This window comes from Lepisosteus oculatus, chromosome 1 (genome assembly GCF_040954835.1).
Source record: "Lepisosteus oculatus isolate fLepOcu1 chromosome 1, fLepOcu1.hap2, whole genome shotgun sequence".
NCBI lineage: Eukaryota > Metazoa > Chordata > Actinopteri > Semionotiformes > Lepisosteidae > Lepisosteus > Lepisosteus oculatus.
This window is the reverse complement of record NC_090696.1, coordinates 12,314,605-12,328,250: the sequence shown is the minus strand read 5'-3', so window position 1 is coordinate 12,328,250 and position 13,646 is coordinate 12,314,605. Positions and strand designations below refer to the sequence as shown.

General features: G+C 36.6%; 1 long non-coding RNA gene across 2 annotated transcripts in view; it reads right to left on the bottom strand.

Annotated features, from left to right (window-relative positions):
• Positions 1–542: 542 nt before the first annotated feature.
• Positions 543–13,646, bottom strand: part of LOC107077001 (uncharacterized) — a 28,305-nt gene continuing 15,201 nt past the window's right edge. For both annotated transcript variants that reach the window (XR_001478117.2, XR_011191223.1), the window contains exons 2-3: positions 11,713–11,803; positions 543–618 (exon numbers count right to left, since the gene is read on the bottom strand). This is a non-coding gene — a long non-coding RNA (uncharacterized lncRNA). The remainder of the gene's footprint in view (positions 619–11,712; positions 11,804–13,646) is intronic.

The window sequence follows — 13,646 nt, the reverse complement described above, 5'->3', positions numbered from 1 at the left end:
TGGGAAACTAGTTTCTGTCATATGTCACTACCCAGGAATTATTTGTGTAGGTGAATAGCATCCTACAGAACATATCTTACAGCAACAAGGGTAAAACTATCACACTGCGTTCCCTTAGCCAGATTGTGTTAGTCAGTTGGCAGCTTTATTATTTTCAAACTGAATCACTTCAAATTGAATCACTAAATTATTATCTTGTTCTTGTGGAAATTATGTCAGTTATTTATGCAGCCTTACATACTGTACAACTCAGTCAATAAAATGTTGATAACAGAGATCAAACATTTTAGCAAATTAAATTATTTTTAAAAGAGCATATTAATATTCACAATCTGATTCCAAATAAATTTAAATGCCAATTGAAATGACCCGAAAATAATAATTTGTTTGTGTGTTATTGGTGATTATTACATTCATTTTTTGTTTGAATATACTGTACTACTGTGACTCTTGAATTGAACAGAAATGCAGAAATTGAAAACATTAGCGTTAAAATGAAGTTTTATTTTGCTGCTTTTTTTAAATATATGTATATAGAACCTTTGACATTAAAATAAGTTACACTGAAAATGATGTACTGTAAACACAGCAAAGTTGATCCCTTTCGGCCTTCATCCCCTGCAAGAAACAAAACAAAAGCTCATTGTGTTGCAAGAGTATGTTCCATTTACCATTAAATCGGTATGCCCAAAGTGGATGGAGATCTTTAGGGATACTGAATTGAAAATATGCATATCCAATACCCAACATGCTAACAGTGCTGTGGTAGAGCTAAAAGCAACCCTAATATGCAAAAATATTGTGCAACCATATGAAATAGAATGTTGAATGGGTGCTTTTGTTGAGTTATGAACTGTTAGATTAAAGCAGTTCAAAGGTATAACAATCTTTTATATTTTATACAAACTAACTATAAAATACTCTTTATTATTAATTTCTTAATCATGTCACATAGCCAAGTGCTTTGATTAACAGCAAACCACAGCAGTCAGCATCAGCTATGAGTTTTAAGAGCAAAGCAGTGATTAGAACAGACATAAAATCTTCAGAGGTGCATACAAATTTTAAGAGACATCCGCATTACAATGATGATATTCAAAGTTTATTTCCCTATATTTGCTATTTTATGCACAAATAATATAGCGAATATGTGCTCATTGAGTCACTAAAGTTTAAACCACAGAATATCTGTCACTGCCCTGGGAAACAAATTGCATTGTTTAAATCTATAAACACAAAAGAACATTAAGGGCAGATCATACTGATAATCTCTGAAACACAACCTACTAAACCAAGTTAATGAAAAGCTTAGAAATTCTAAGACAAAAGAAGGAAAAAAACTTCACGGAAATAATGAAGCAAACAATATTCATTTGCAATGCATTATTTAAGTCTGAATGCACACTCATATGTAGTATTTTATTCTGAAATATATGAGAAGCAAATCACTTCATTCACAACAGCAGCTGGCAGTCATTTTGGCTGCAACGGTGATAAAAGCCTTTTGTGATTTATGTAGGAAGTGTCAGTAAAATTAACAGGACCGCATATCCATTTACAGAAGATTTTCATGAATAATGTAGATTATAATTCACCTTCAAGTAATAATTTGCATTAAGCGCTGGATCTGCTGAGAAGGAGGTCTTTTCTTGGGCTAACCCTTACAAATATCTGTCTGAGAATGGAACTAATACCAAAGATTTCAGATTTAGCTTTGGCTTAAAAATTTAGTATTTCCAAAACAAATGCAAATGTTTAAAAGAGTCTTCATATTCATGTCTACAAATATTTTTTCATGTGCTCTTTTCAGCAGTTGGAATTCGTTAACATTTTGCACTGCCTAAAAAGCTTGACAGACGTGGTGAGGCATTCTGCTATGTACAGCTCCAGTAAAAGTTCTACAACCATTTACTGACACAAAATGCAATTTATTAGGGAGTTGGGAGACTCACAACTGGGGCACAGATTCTAGCTGGGGACCTGATCAAAGATACACTCCCCACTCCCCACATGCATCTGAAGTCAAACTACTCTTTATTCACTGGAACTATTTAATAATAAAAATAATAATAATAATAATAATAATAATAATAATAATAATAATAATAATAATTAATTACACTTATATAGCGCTTTTTTGAACACTCCACTCAAAGCGCTTTACAGGTAATGGGGACTCCCCACCACCACCACCAATGTGCAGCATCCACCTGGATGAACGGCAGCCATAATGCGTCAGAACGCTCACCACACGTCAGCTATCAGTGGGAAGGAGAGCAGAGTAATGAAACCAATTCATAGACGGGGATTGTTAGGATGCCATGACTGGTAAGGGCCAATGGAAAGTTTGGCCAGGACGCCGGGGTTACACCCCTATTCTTTTTGAGAAACGCCCTGGGATTTTTAATGACCACAGAGAGAGTCAGGACCTCGGTTTTACGTCTCATCCGAAGGACGGCACCTGTTTACAGTATAGTGTCCCCGTCACTATACTGGGGCATTAGGATCCACATTGACAGCGGGGTGAGGGCCCCCAGCTGGCCCCACTAACACCTCTTCCAGCAGCAACCTTAGTTTTTCCCAGACCAGGCTCACACCTGCTTAGCTGCAGTGGGTTGCCAGTTGTGAGTTGCAGAGTGATATGTACAGTATAATACAGCTCTGTATTCGGCACAGCAACATCGGTGGTCGATGTTTTGTCTGGGGTGGTGAAGGTAGTAGCAGAGTCACATATCTTTAGTCTGAGGTGTGTAAGGTAGCTGAATGACTGTAATCTTCATGCTTTGTGGCTGTTCTGGTAAGTCAGTAGCCTGCATTGTAATAAGTGGGGTTGGTTGGGAGCTCTACAGCCTGTCTTCTACATCAAGGCATAAAAGGTACTGTAGCTAAGTGGTTGGGATCTTCAGCTCTGTGTCTGTTTTGGTAAATCAACAACCTGCAATGTGATAGTGTGGCTGGCATGGTAGAAGCCTGCCCTCAGTCTGGAAGCTTGTTATGCAGCTGAATAGAAGGAATCTTTAGCCTGGAGGCTGGTTTGGTGGAGTATCAATCTGTGCTGGGATAGAGGCTGAAAAGGAAGTCATGTGTCACTCATACTTAGACATTTTCATCTGTATGTCACCCGGTGTTCCTAGTTCCTGGTTTCTATTTATGATGTGGGCTGGAGCAGGACACACAGTTGATCCTTGCTCCAGTGATTGCCAGTGTCTACCCTCTTGGGAGCTATTCATTTGCTCTGCCATGTTAGGTAGAGTGAGAGCTTTGAAAAATTGTTAGGAAAAGTAATGCCCCTTCAGAACATAGCCTGTTGCAATATATAAATGTACATATTTATACTAGACATTTTATTTAATATGATCTAAAATCTTTAATTAACTAAAAGTTAAATTTATGTACTGCTGCCACTGAAAAAAAGATCTGGCAGTCTAGAGCAAGCTATACAGTCTGCTGGTGCTGATACCCTAGCTTGTTTTAAGAAATTGTTCGATGAGATTCTCAGATCAATTAACTACTAGTAACTACCCAAGACACTACATGACTCAAACAACCTCCCTTTATTTGTAGCCTTGCCTGTGTGCTTATGCATCCAATTTTGCTCCTGTTGCTCTCTGTGCTATGTATTTCATTTATTCTAATTCAGTATCTTTTAACACATACAGTAGGTAACTGTAGTCTTTCTCAAATATAAACACCTACAGAGACTCGATGCATCTCTATGACCTCTGTGCTGTTTAGCGAGACAAGAAACCTGTTACAGAAAGGAATGTTTTGCTTAAGACACAAATTAAAGAAAGAAACTGCCTCCCTGCAACCAACGTAATCCAATAAATGCTTAATTTTGCTCTTTGCCAGGCATGTTCAAAGCATTTAACATTCCTGTAAAGCTACGGCTGTGAACCTTTGTTTAGCTTGACAATATCCAAAAGAAAAACTGTCTATCATTGTTTAACCTACTAACCTGATGAAATGCTTAACAGGGAATTTGTTTCTTTGGGGGGTCTCTTCACAGCTTGAATCTTGAACTTATATACTACCTGATAAACAAAGAATTAGAGTCACTGCTTTTTCAGTCTTTGACTTAAAACTAGCTGAGATGATTAAACAAAGGAAACTCTGAACGCATGGCCATTCAGTTCCACCTCACAGCCAGAATACAAATTGACCATTGATAAATGCATCTTTAGATGGAAGGTAAACATTTAACGACAGGTGAGCAACAAGATGGATTAATGTTAAGCTAAAATACAAGTAGCAGTCATTAATAGCATCATTATCCAATGGCAGAGAGGAAATGACATTAGCGAAACAAAGCAAAACTGTACAGAAAAGGAATGGAGACACCATAAGATTTTAAATGTTTTTGTCTTGCAAAGGTAGACAAAATCATTTTGATATACAGTAAGTGTTATAAAGGTCAAAACGCTGGAAAATGTAAAAGAAAAACTAAATAAAATGTTGTTTTCTTAAATGTTGGAAACAACTCTGTAATTGTGATGCCTCGTTTTTTCATTTTCCATGGAGACATTGTGACAATGTTCCGGGTATTTGAATTATTTATTAAAATATAATTATAAGATATGATTCAGATTATAGGATTTTCGCAGTGATACAGTGATTAGCAGTGGTGCCTTGCAGCCGTGGGGCCCTGGATTTTATTCTTGGGGTGCTATCTGCATAGAGTTTGATGTTTGCATGTGTTTCGTCCATGTGTTCTGCTCTACTCCCATACTCCAAAAACATACTGGTGATTTCTTAAAGCTGAAGGTGAACCTGGGCATTACAGACAATGGTTTAGTCATTTATGCTATCCTCATACTGGTAGGTTAATTAGCTTCTGGTACAATTGGCCTTGGTCTGAGTGTAGGCATGTGTGTGTCTGTGCATTCCCTGCAATGCATTGGTATCCCACCCAGGTTGCTTACTGCCTTGCTCCAGTTACTTTCCAGAAGAGGTTCCACCTCCCCTATGTTATCCAGTATTGGATAAAGCAGTTAGGAAATGATTGGATGGAGTTGAGTAATAATACATACCCCATAGTGCACCGTGTAAGCGCCAGCGGGTTCGAGCTAAGTTAATATTGACTTAAGACACACATCTCATTTCATCGGATTTCGCCAACAAAACCAAAAAACCTTTATAGAAAACCTTTTACCAATCGAAAAAAGACAAACATTTAACATTTTCAAAACCGAAATACACCAAGGCAGTCGATCACAATTACACTTTGTATTTGATGACGCACTTCAGCAAACTTAAGAAAAGTGCGTCGATAAGTAATCAATAAGCCAACAAAACATGACCGCAAAAGCAAAAACCAGCAAAAAAGAATATAGCCAATGTTTTTACCTTGTTCGGGACATCCGTAAGACCAGTAATATATTCACAAAACGCTAACCTTACTCATCTCCAGACCTGGAGGAAACAGATTTATTGGCTAATGAAATTGAATTTTGAATCTGACCACCTCAAAAATAGCTGGTCTGATTGATGGAACATGCTGTCATTCATTGTATTTTCAGCCATTCAGAGCCCTTAGGGGATGGGATGTCCTAAGGGAGCCTTTGGCTGGCCTCTACCTGCATTCCTGTTGTCAATTATTGACACAGAAGGTGGTACTCAATCAGATTCTTATCAATGGTCATTTGTTCACACCTGAAGGCCACTCTAAAGTTTTTTTCAATGTCTAACAGCAGAAATGGCTCTCTACATATTTTTATTGGCTTTCAATAACTTTTATAATTTTGGGGGTGATGCAAGAAATTTGATGTAGTTCTTTTTTCAAATTGTTCAATTTGTCCCAAATTTTTATCCAAGCTAGTAGACACCTCAGACAAGGCCTACAAGCATTTTGAGCCAGCTGACAGGCCTAGAAATTGACAAATTTGACCTCTGAGGACCACACAAAAAAATTTGCCCGCTGTTTTTTTGTTTTTGTTTTCACATTTGTCTTCTAAGTGGACACATTAAGAGATAAAAGATATTTGACTGTTCACACACAAAGCCAAGGGAGCTAGCTATAAGGGTCTATGACAATAAATGGCCACATACGTCACACAAATACTATTTTACATATAATTAAGAATATTCATGATATCTATGTTCTTATGGGAAGCAATGGTTTCTTCAATAGGTACCGTGAACACCTAAGAAATAAGAAAAGGCAGATCTCCTGTAATGAGAACATCTTGTTAGGTGTTTAGATATATTTTCTTAAAGGTGATCTAACAAATTGAGTTTTTTATTCATAGGGTGACTCATAACCATATGTTAGAACACTAAGGCAGAATGAAAAGTAAATTTAGCATTTTTCCTTTGTAAATGATTATGCAAGTTAAGAATGAATAAGTCAATTAAACATTACCCCTTGCAGAAATGAATACTGCTGATTTAAAGACGTGTGTTAAACACATAATACATATTGACTGTTACTTTTTCCTGCCAACAATCAAACCGAGTGAACAGCTGATTAATATTATTGAATTTGTTGGTAGAACAGGGTTTTTGTGGAAGGTGGCTTAATTTAACAAAAGATAAATGCTTACTTTATGATTGCTGGTAATTGTAAGAAACAGATAAAAGACAAACATTTACAGTAAATTCTGAACTTTTTTATTACTATTACTGTGGGTGAATTAAGTAACAGTTCTTAATTTGGAAATGATGTAACAATTCAAGTAAAAAGTTAGCGTAATTTTGTTTAATGGCAATTTTAAAATAATCTAATTGCTTAAGAACAATGTGATCTGGAATATTACATAATTTTATTAAGAGAATCAATTTTCTATTTGGCAAAGAGGGAATGACATTAGTGAAACCAAAACACAGCAGTAATCTACAGAAAAGGAACATAAAATCAACAATTGTAAATCAGCTCAGCAAACTACTCCAAACTTTACATTATCACAGGCGGGATGATGGCTACATGCATGTGTCCTCTATTCTAATACATGTTGTATAGTCATCTACCTCTCTTCACACTGAGTCCAGCAGTGCCTACAGCTGAGTTAGGATAAACATACTGTATCTAATGCTGACAAATCTTCCAGATCAATGACAACTGTTTATCCATTGTTTCAAGGTAATCCAAGATATACAATGGCTATATAAAACCCACCTTGACCAATTAGCAAACGACAATTTGAATGAATTTGAATGAAGATGCTTAACAAATTTTGACCAAGCAAGTGGAGGCTCATCCCTAAACCAAGTGAGCTACTGCCAGTCCTGTGCTACAAGCACTCCACTGTGTTACAACCTTCTGCCTCTCACATTTGAAGCATCTCATAGCATTTTGACAGCAGTTACCATTCATATAAGAACAGAATAAAAGCTATATTTTACAACAAGCCATTTGCCTTATCTTGCTTGTTTGGTAGTTTAGTAGTTAAGCAAATCTAAACCTTCATCCATATTCTTCTTGAAGTTCATGTTTGTGTGGGAATTCTGTTACTGAAAATAACAGAAAAAAAAACAATTTTGAAACAGTAAACTAAAAATAACTAGCATTTTTTGTGCTTAATATTTTTATATAGAGTGATGTTTTTTGTAGTACCATGGGAATCCCTATTAGCACCACTGCTCTTCCTTTTTTTTGTCAATGAAGTACTTTCTGGTAATAGACAACAAGTCAATTTTTTTACAATAAGATGTGAAAAAGAGGTTAACTGATTTCTTTCTGCACAAAGACTTATTGTGACACAAGACATTCCATGCTTAAGCACCTTTGAGATCTGGCAGGGATGGGAGTTAATTGATATGAAATTCCAAGTGCAAGCTAGAGACTAACTAAGGAAAGATAAAACCGACCATTAAAAGGTCTTGGGAATGTCCAAACATAGGTGCCCCCCCCCATTACCAGCAGCCATATCACCCTGCAACTCACAACTGGCAACCCACTGAAGCTAAGCAGGTGTGAGCCTGGTCAGTACCTGGATGGGAGACCTCCTGGGAAAAACTAAGGTTGCTGCTGGAAGAGGTGTTAGTGGGGCCAGCAGGGGGCGCTCACCCTGCGGTCCATGTGGGTCCTAATGCCCCAGTATAGTGACGGGGACACTATACTGTAAACAGGCGCCGTCCTTCAGGTGAGACGTAAAACCGAGGTCCTGACTCTCTGTGGTCATTAAAAATCCCAGGGCGCTTCTCGAAAAGAGTAGGGGTGTAACCCCGGTGTCCTGGCCAAATTTCCCCCCTGGCCTTTACCCCATCATGGCCTCCTAATAATCCCCCTCTATGAATTGGCTACATTACTCTGCTCTCCTCCCCACTGATAGCTGATGTGTGGTGAGTGTTCTGGCGCACTATGGCTGCCGTCGCATCATCCAGGTGGATGCTGCACATTGGTGGTGGTGGAAGGGAGTCCCCGTTACCTGTAAAGCGCTTTGAGTGGAGTGTCCAGAAAAGCGCTATATAAGTGTAAGCAATTATTATTATTATTATAATTATTACCATGGTAACAATTTGTGTCAGAAGTGGCTGAAATTTGCTATATAAACTGGAAGTTTTGTACCTATATTTCTATATAATACTTTGGTCTTATTGTTCCTTGCATGCAATAAACTCAGTTGTTTTAATGTTATCTTAGGGTCCAGCACTTATTTGTCTGTTACAACAATTATACCAAAATAGGAGCATTAGCAAATGTTGTTGAAGCTGCTAATTCAAAAAGATTTCAGAATTCAAAGAATGAGTAGGTTATATGTAAGGAAGATAAGTGCACAGTGCACATTACAGGCAATGTGTAGAAGGCAAAAAATGGCAAACAATGTTAGAACACATACTGTAGTTAAATGTTACACCTTAAGAAGGCTTCACAGCCAAATGTTCTGTCTCTTTTCTTTTCAGCATGAAATAAATTCTGCTTGTTCCTTTTCAGCTTACACATGCTTATGCAGCTACCTGCTTGAACTCGTTAGAAGTTTACAATTTTAATCAAGGAGTGTTGATAATTGTGCATTGTCTACTAATATCTTTTTTAAACATTGTGTACAGGTGTGGTCTCCACGTTTCAAAAGATATGTTGGTGTTCTGGAATCAGTCTGGAAAAAAGCAACCTGATACTTTTAGCAGTTTAAGAACTGATTTTATCATTTTGAATACAGGAAACTACAGGAGACTTACTTTTCATTTAACTTTTCTTTACACTCAATTGCCTATAGTGAGACACATACCAGATGACACAAGTGGAAACTACACTGGAGTGCATTTAAAACCAAGGCCAAACTGAAGTACTTTTTACACAATATTTTGTGAGAATCCTGTACAAGCTAGTCAGCCATGTTGCAATACCAAAGCTTCTTTTAAGAAATAGTCAAACTGAGACCCTTGGATCAATATGCTTCTAGCAATAAAATGAGCTAAATGGGACTGAAGGAATCTAACTCTTGCCATTCTTCCTGGCTTGAATGCATTTTAAACAGACACCCGCTGTTGAATATGACATCTCAAGGATTGCTGAAAGGTTGGGATAACATTATCAGGAATAGCCACTGTGCCATAAATGCAATGGTCACTCATAAATCCCCATTCACGCTAAAAGCATAGGGTTTCCATAGTTGTACAGTGTTGAAATCTAGGACACTGTGGGGGATACAACTTGGGGAGTGTCTTCTCCCAGTGTTATCTGATAATGTCCGCTTTCATCACAAATGACTTAATTTCATCTCAGACCTTCACTAGACTACACAATTACTCCTTGCATCCCAGTAGACCAAGTGGCCTCTTTGTAGCCCTTCTTACTGCGCAGTGTATGTCCTTATGCACATGCCTCAGTTATATCCTAACTTGTCTGAGCTTTTAGATGCTTGTATAGATTTGCAGGAATTAAAGGCAGCTGCTACTTCTACTGTATGTATAAGCAGGAACATGTCCCAGATGGCATTCCACCAAGTGTATTGCTGTCTGTATTTTTGACTGAGATAAAAAAAAATCTGTTCTGATTTTCCCTTTTCTTCAAAATACAAAGATCCACTAGAATGATTTAACTGTATTACTCCATTTGATGTATTATAATATATATTGGTTTTAAATTCTGACAAAATTATCTGTAAAAGCTCTTTATAAGCGGATGCAAAATCTAATACACCATGGCATTTAATACACCATGACTAGACAGACTTGGAAATGCGGACAGGCTTCCAATAAGATATTGCTTCTCTTCCATATTGTATCCATAATGGATTTACTCCCTCATCATCAAGAAGCTTCTTATGCATTGATTTATTTAGAATGAGTGAAGGCGTCTGACTACCTGGAATACAATTACCTATGGGCTGCTCAAGAATGATTTGTTTATAACCTAATTTATTTACTCAATTGATGTCTTCCATGTTTAGCAGTCTAACCTTTGTGTAAAGAGACATTCCTTCATTTACAATGGACAGAGGTATACAACAGGGTTGTTAGCAATCCCAATTTTTTGTACAGGGTATGTTCTTTCATTGTCGTAGAGGGGTCCACGCATACCATGATTCCCTCTGTGCTGACGGCATTCTCTTGTGTCTCTCCAATAATTCTAATTCTACACCCCACATCTGAAACATACTTAGATACCTTTAGTAGAGCCACCAGACATACTATAAATTGTCCAAATAAATCTGTATACATTTGAAATATTTGATCTGTATATATGCAATGACAAGTTATCTTCCCCCATATTCCTATTTAATTGTAGTCATTTTACTTATTTGAGTATGAGACTCTTCAAAAATATGTTTGACATCCTGCATAAAGTAATATGCATGAATTAAATGTAACTTGATGTTCTCTTTTACAGGCTACATTGGTATTTAAATGGTATTTAAAACCATTATTTAAACGAATGTCCTTCTTCACATTAGTGTCTTATTTTCCTTGATCCTTAATTCACTACTAGCAGAAAACCAAAACCAAAATACATCTATTATAAATTCAGTGAAATCTGTATTTATAATATGTAACTGTATTATGTGACTCACTTGAGAGAAACTCAGAAAGTGGTAACTCAATGCAGACAGTATGCTAATAAAGGGGACATAATGTCACAACATTCTGAAGTGCATTTCCTGTAATTATACAGCATGTATATTTTAACAGGTAAAACATGACTAGAACATATGTTTAGGATTCAGTCTAAATAAATTATTTAAATTTATTGAATTATAAAAATAAAAGACAGGACAACATGGGAAACCAAACAATGCTTTTGCAAAAAGAGCAGAATTAATATACAGTAAGTTATGTTCAAATTAATGCAAGTTTTATACTACACTAGAAAGACCCCGTTTGGTACAGTATATCGTAAACCATTGTGGTCAGAGTACTACAAAAGTATTATAGCTTCAGAAATAATTTGAAGGGCAACAAGAGTGATTCCTTGAATCAGGGAATAGAGTACTTATATACCAAAAATTAAAATAAACTAAATATTTCAGTCTAGAACAAAATGTGGTCCTTGTAGAAACAGACATTGAGGGAAGATATTTTCCTTTGGCAGAAAAAGAATTTGGGGTCTCACCTGAAAACTAAGAGGGAATTCAGTTAGGAAATACAGTAGGAAACAGTTCATAACACAAGTTATAGCTATTTGGAACAGACTTTCCAGCCAAGTCAAAGATACCTAAAGTGTGGGATCTTTCGGAAAATGACTGGGAAAAAATTATATTTACCTGTTTTCTAAACTACCACCTTTCTTATTTTCTTATACAGCATAAGGATGTCAGTGAACATTCTGCTTACCAATTATCCAGTACTGTACTTCTTCCACACAGATCTGAATCCATAAAACTAACTGCTTCATGCAGAGTTGGGGTTACTTTGCCATCTGTGACTGCAAACATAAAAAAGTCATTTTCAACAGGAGATAGTTCAAATGGTAACCGCACGGGTGGATGGCTAATACTGTATGGTTGGTTGAATGAGTATGCTTGTGCTTTCATTTGGACGATCAAGCAGCCAAAGGCTGACAACTTTACTGCACTCTACTGCACTTGGTGGCCTGACTGTACATAATTCTAAGCAATAATTGTAGGTTTTATAGTTGAAGATATAAGATAAAATCATCATCTTCATGGTGCCTGACTGGAAAAGATTAAACTAAGCAAATGAGACTGAAAAGATATTTTTTTTTATATCCCCAAGGGCAAGAATATCTCACTTTGAATGGTCCTAATCCTTACTTACTGGACACCAGTGCACTATAATTCATATAAGCTTTCGATTATTTAGAGTGACACCTCTTTCCGTCAGGTTCTCAGCTTTTTCTCCACCCATCTTCCTCTACAAGAAATATTTTTATTTTGATGACATCTTTGTTGATAACTACAACCAGCATACGTGTCAGGATCTGAGGGAAACTTTTTACCTCCCCACCAGTCCTTTTTCTATGTATATTACTCTGAGAGTTAAAGAAATCAGTTGCACCTGCAGTAAGCAGTTTCCCCTCACTTTAGAAGAGAACGGAAAGAAACTTTTTATCTTCCATTGAGATAGAAGGGTAAAAAAGTAATGTGTCAGGGGAGACAAACAATCATCTATGAATTGTATGAATAATAAACTCTTGGCTATACAAATAAGACATATACAATATAGCGACAGTTGCAATGTTCAGCCTATTGGAGACATTCTTTTAGTCCCAACCTTGGGCCAAACTGGATCTGCCAGTGAGTCAAAAAGCAAAGAATATCTTAAAACAGGTAATTACTGACATATCTAATGAGACCAACAAGTCTCATATACATTGTTGGGACCTTACATCACTCAGACGGTTGCTATGTCCAAGAGACTATCATTTAAAGTTAAGGTTAGACCTAGGGATAAATAGAATCTGTTGGTAGTTGGATTATCTGCAAATAAGACCAACATACTCTCAGGTAAGTAATGAACAAGTGACACAGTTATGGAAAGTGATATTGGGTGGTTTAACCTACCTGTTTATTTCTCATACAGTATATAGGATATAATACTATAAATGTACACAGGTCCTCCAAGATACAGTGCCTGACAAAAGGATCAAGTACACTACTCCACTTATGTTTTAGTAGTATCCTTCGATAGAGTGTTTTTAGATGTACAGTATGTGACTAATATAATATTGGGTGTGACGTGTGTGTCTGTGACAGAGTCACCATCTGCTCTTTATCATCGACGACACTTAAAGTAATGTTACGATAAACACTATTTTTAGTTGGGGGGCAACTGACATATCCTGGTTACATTAATTATTGGATATTGTTCTTATGGTAAGAAGTGTTACTAGGGATTAGGTCACATGTCGTTAATTTGTTAGTGCAATATCTGTGAAAATATCTATGAAAAGCATGGTCGAATATTTTCTCTAATCTTCAAAATCTGTCAAAGTAGTCACATTTTCTTTATTCTGTGAGCCTCCTTATTCACTTGTTACTAAAAACACAACTCAATACTGTAATCATGTTTCATTGTGTGTGCATTACTTTGTTTAAAATGTTGTTTTACTTTGAATAATTCAAAACGACAATTGGTAAAGGAGGTTATTGTTTTTTTCCTTCATTTATAAGTCATAATGGTTACGGATCCTTTTAGAGGGAGACTATCTTCCAAAACATTGCAGATAACTACATAAAAAACAAGTTTGGAAAAGAAACTAAACTACCACTCCTTTACTTGAGCAACAGTGAAATTTAGAGTAGAGG